A 6,633-nucleotide genomic window follows, 5' to 3' on the forward strand; every position below is an offset into this window, starting at 1 on the left:
ATTATCATCATCATCATTATTTTTATTATCATTTTTTATTATTTTTCTTCTTGTTATTACTATTGGTAGAAAAAAACACAATTCACACAGGAGATTTATTGTTTTTTTTCTACCGTTGTATCAACAGGGTAGGGTATTTTAAATGTAGTAAATATAACGATATTAATGATAGTTATGATTAATATTACCGTTAAAATTTTCCTTACTATCATCATCATCATCGGTATTCTGATTATCGTCATTACTATTACTGCTATGTTATTATCATTATTATTATCATTGTTATTGTCATAATCATTATCATTGTTATCATTATTATTACAATTACCATTATAATAATGATAACGTTATCATTATTATCAATGTTATCACTATTATTTTCATCGTTTTTACTATCACCGTTATTATTATGGTGATGAAGATTATCATTATCATTTTATTACTATAATTACCATTGCCATTATCATTTTCATTATTTGTATTTTTAGTATAATCAAGGGTATTACCATTTTATGATTATATATATATATATATATATATATATATATATATATATATATAATATATATATATAATGTATATATATATATATATATATATATATATGTTCTTTCTTCCTCTCTCTCTCTCTCTCTCTCTCTCTCTCTCTCGTGGTAATTTCTCTCTCTCTCTTTTTTCTCTTTTATTTTTTTCTTCCTCTCCCCTCTCTCTCTGTCTTTCTATCTCTCTTTTGTTGTCTCTTTCTCGTCTCCTCCCCCTTTCTCTTTTTCTTTGTCTGTATCTCTTTAACTCTCTCTCTCTCTCTCTCTCTCTCTCTCTCTCTCTCTCTCTCTCCCTCGACCTCTTTCTCCCTTTCCCTCTCTTTCTGTCTCCCTCCTTTTTCGTGGTCGGTCGTGGCATTTAGAGACTTCGATAAAAGCCATAAATCCTTCCCCAACGAGAACGGCCCCATAACCTCTGCCGATCATGCACTGCCTGTTCATAAGGCGTTAACCAAGAATGAAGAAATTCTTTAAAAAGAATCATGGAACGTGAAAATAATTTGTACGTACGCGTATGTGTTTGTGTGTGTACGTGTATGCGTGTGTGCATTGTGTGCGTCAATATCCTCGAAGACATTACGTAGTCATAAAGATTCACTTTTCGCATTCCCCGCATATCGGCCGGAATTCAGTTTTGCAATTGCATCTGAATCCCTCAATCAGTATGTTTGACGAACTTCCTATTCATGTCTTGGAACAGAGGATCCTGTTAGATCTTCGAAAATTCTTTCTTTGTTGCCAGCGAAGTGAAATGATCATAATTCTAGAAGAATATTTATTAGATATTAAATGTGCGGTGTTCTATTTAGTATCGTCTTTCGTGAATTTGATATTGTACTTTTTATACATTTTATGCATTTATACCTAATAGCAATAGCAATGATAGTAATGATAACAGTAATAATAATGATAATAATAATAATGATAGGAATGATAATGATGATAAGAATAATAATGCTGATAATAATGATAATGATAATAATAATAATGATGGAAATAATCATAACAATGATAATGGTAATAGTAATGACAGTAATGATGATGATTATGATAATATAATGATAACAATTATAGTAGTAGTAATAATAATAATAATGGCGATAATAATTATAATAACAATAATAATAATAACATAATGATAATAATGATAATAATAATAATAATAATAATAATAATAATAATAATAATAATAATTATTATCATTACTTATTCTATTATTATTATCATTATCATTATTATTATTATTATTATTATTATTATCATTATAGTTATTATTATTGTTATTATCTTTATTATTATTATTATTATTATTATTATTATTATTATTATTATTACTATTATTATTATTATTATTATTATTATTGTTATTATCATTATTATTATTACTATTGTTATTATTACTATTAGTAGCATTATTATCATTATTATTATTATTATTATTATTAGTAGTAGTTGTAGTAGTAGTAGTAGTAGTAGTAGTATTGTTATTATTATCATTAGTATCATCATTGTTATTATTATTGTCTTTGTTGCTGTTTTTTTATCCAACGGAATCAAAGTCAGTCAACAGCCTATCTAACTGATGTATCTCGCTAAGTAGACATTTAAATCTTTGATAAATTTCCTTTGCATTAAATCCTTTCCCTAGTTTCTTATTCTTCAAGGACCAACTTCAAAGTTTAGAATGTTGATGTATGCAAATATATAATTTAGAAAGCAAATTATATACTGTAAAGTTTTAATTAGCACAGAAATTAAGCAAGATCGTATGTACTTTGGCAACTTGGTGGTGCTGCGTTTCTAAGATATTTTGTTAATAATTCTCTTGCCAAAGTTATAGATGCATGCAGACGGGAAAAGGGGAAATTATCTAGGAGTTAACAGACAATAGGCGAAATATGATATCGTATTTAGCAAGAGAATCCCTTTAACAAACTCAAAGGCTGTATACACACATCCACCCTCACACACGCACACACACACACACATACACACACACACACACACACACACACACACACACACACACACACACAACACACACACACACACACACACACACACACACACACACACACACACACACTCACTCACACGAGCGCGCACGTGCACATGTATGTATGTATGTATGTATGAATGTATGTATGTATGTATGTATGTATGCATGCATGTATGTATGTATGTATGTATGTATGTATGTATGTATGTATGTATGTATGTATGTATGTATGTATGTATGTATGTATATAAAAAGAGAAAGATAGAGAGAGAGAGAGAGAGAGAGAGAGAGAGAGAGAGAGAGAGAGAGAGCGAGAGAGAGAGAGAGAGAGAGAGAGAGAGAGAGAGAGTGAGAGAGAGAAATAGACAGACAAATAGATAGGTATATAGACAGACAGACAAATAGATTGATAAATAGACAAACAGACTGACAGATATAGAAACCGACGCACATTCACAGAAATTATCTGGAACACTCATACCTGGATTTTTGGGTCACCGTGGACGTCTTTCAATTTCTCTACAAATACTTTCTATCTTGTGGTAAAAATGACCTCAGGGGAATTCCATGCAGTGAAGTTCCAGGGCCTTGGTCACCCTATTTACCGGTATACGTGATTCTGATGAATATTAAGTCAAGGCTCGTGAATGATAAGTTCCTGGGTTAAAAAAAATTACTTATTTTTTGTCTATACCTTTTCTGCCTTTCTTACGACGGACTCCTATCTTCGAAGTCCCTCGACGTCACGAAGCCTGAGCGTGTATTAAATCTGATGACCTCATTATTGCTAATGTCTAACCGTCTTAAGATGCCACAGCTGCTACTTAACAAGATTATGACGAAGGGGAAGATGGAGTGTCCCTCCTCTCTCTCCTTCCTCGTTTTCCAGGATCATGCAATTCCTTGCAATACTTGTCATGTAGGTCCGCCTTGCCATGATAGCCACTGGAGAAACTATGCTGCCACTGAAGAACAATCGGTCAATCCAGACTTTTTGCCGAAGACCGAGACATACCATGAAAACTACCTCAATGACTGATTTTATACGAGATCCTACCTAGATTGATATGGCTGTATATGTATGTATAAATGCGCTGAATGAATTATGGCATGAAATAATCGCCGCTGCACCAAACAGAGTGGGATTAATAAATACACTATTAGATATTTAGAAAAATAACTAAAAGGCAAAATAAAATTCTGGTAATAGATACACTCATTTGAAAATAAATGCAAACAAGCAAATACATGTACCCCAATTATTTCGTGTCAATATATTTTCCTGTTCATGGCTAACCAAGCTGATGGCACACACACACACACACACACACACACACACACACACACACACACACACGAACACACACACAAACACACACACACACACACACACACACACACACACACACACACACACACACACAAACACACACACACACACACAAACACACACAAATAAACAAACATATCTTTCTATCTCCATGTCTCTTCCTCTCTCTGTGTTGATATATACAATAAATATTCAATTACATACATTATTACGACTGATAAGTAACATCGTTGGTCCCTTGGCCTCAATGCTGTCGCCCTGATAAACATCATGGTATCCATCTTCAGCATTACTACTATCATTACCCATCATATGAGGGTATCAAACCTAAATGAAGCTACGGGCGAAATTACTAAATCAACAGCGACGTAAAGTGAAATTTAACACTGAATATATCAGTACTCTCAAAGGGAAAGGCAAGTACGGTGCAACTGGAATACAGAGAAATTAAGGGGAAGCTGTGCATGTAATGTATTTACCTACGAACACAGTCTTTACATATGAAAAGATTTGAAGTAAGTGAGAATCAGCATACGATATGGATTTTGGTGAACAAAACATTTCTTAGGAAATGAACGGGAAACACTGAGAAAGAATGCAGACTATCCGAATCAGATACCATACTGTACTGAATAATATACTGTGTCTTACTGAAGTGCAGGTATCCCTCAATAAACTGAATGGATGCTGAATGGGTTGGCAGGCAGACGATCATTACGAAAAAATATATATACGCAAGAGCTTTCCATCAAAATCATTGCTGCAATTGGGTAACATAAAGGATGAGTAATCTCTGATCTGAATTATGTATGAAACTATGAAGGTACAAACAAGGGCTTATTCAAATGGGTTTGTAGCTATGAATGTTGATTTAAGTGGATCCTTCTACAGATAGATGCACACAAGTTGAGGTTTCCCCCGTGAGGAATGAGGTAATTATTATGGTTAAAATTATAAAGATATCAATGATAATGATGATAATGATAGTAAATGTAAAAATTATAATAATGGTAATACTGATAATGATGATAATAATGGTTATGATAATGATATTGACAATATTGATGATAATGATAATATTGATAATAATGTTAACAATGCTAATAATGATAAAAATTATGGTTGCGGAAATAATGATGATAATGATAACAATGATGATATTAGACGATAATGATAATAATGATAATGATAGTGATACTACTACTACTACTACTTCTGCCACCAATGGTGATAACAATGATAACAATAAGAATACGACTTCTACTACTAATAATGATCACAGCAACAATAACAATATTAATAATAATGATAATGATGGTGATGATATGAATGATGATGGTGATGATGATGATGATGATATAATGATAATTATCTGTATTATCATTATAATTTTCAATATAAATATCATAATTATCATTATAATTTTCAATATCAATATCATAATTATCATCCTTTTCATTATTATCATCAAAATCATTATTAATATCACAAACAATATCAATAATGTTAAATATAATGATAATGATAATGACAATGGTAATGATGATGATGATGATATAATCATCATGCCAAGAAAACTAAGATCATGAAGATTCAAAGATAACCGGCAATGAACAATGATGAACATGTTACAATCAATGGAATGGTTGTGGAAAATGTGAAAGAGTTCACTTATCTTGGAGCTGTTTTAACTAATTCATATGATGATTCACCGGAGATAAAAAGAAGAATTACCATTGCCAAAAACGCCACAGTTGCTCTCAATAACATCTGGAAAGACCGAAGCATTACCTTACGGACAAAGCTGAGGTTATTGAACTCATTAGTTTTCCCAATTGCATCATAAGGTTCTGAGTGTTGGGTGCTGAAGAAGATAGACAAGAAAAAGATCAATAGTTTTGAAATGTGGTGTTACAGACGAGTACTACGTATTAACTGGACAGAGAAGAAAACAAATGATGAGAAAAATAAATTGTAAAGACCGGCTGTTGGACATCTTGAACAAAAGGAAATTAAAGTTTATTGGTCATGTGATGAGAAGTAAAAGTACTGAGAAAAACTTGCTGACAGGGATGGTGATGGGAAACAGAGGAAGAGGCAAACCGAAGACAAGACTGAGCGACAACATCAAAGATATTTGCGGGCTGTCGATGGTACAAGTGGAAAGAAAAGCGTAAGATCGAGTTTAGTGGCGAAGAATGGTGGAGAGGTCCATGGCTGCTCAAACATGAGCATACCGTTATTGATGATAATCAGTATTATCATTATCATTGTCAATATCATTATCATTATTATCATTATCAATATCATTATCATTATCATCATTATCAATAATGCTATCATTATCAGCATCATCATTATGAATATCCTTATCATTATTATCATTGCCATTATTGATATTATTATAATTAATTTTGTTGTAATTATGTTCGTTATTCTTATTCATTATTAGCAGTATTATTGTCAACATCGTTATAAGCATTCTTATTGGCAGTATTGATAGTAAAAATAATGGAAATTCATGATATAACGAAAGAAAATTGATAATAATATTACACTCCCATCTGATGAACATTACTGTCATACTATGATCGTCGTAATATTATCATCATTCTGTAAATCTTGAATAGATGAAAAAGAAAGAAAAAATATACTAGGATTTTAGCTATTATTTTTAAAGACCCAGCGTTACGTGACGCCAGAATTTCACACGGACACTAAAAAGCGCCGTCCAACATCAGCCTTTATTTTCTGAAATGTGA

Source organism: Penaeus monodon, chromosome 13 (genome assembly GCF_015228065.2).
Source record: "Penaeus monodon isolate SGIC_2016 chromosome 13, NSTDA_Pmon_1, whole genome shotgun sequence".
NCBI classification, from domain to species: Eukaryota; Metazoa; Arthropoda; class Malacostraca; order Decapoda; family Penaeidae; genus Penaeus; species Penaeus monodon.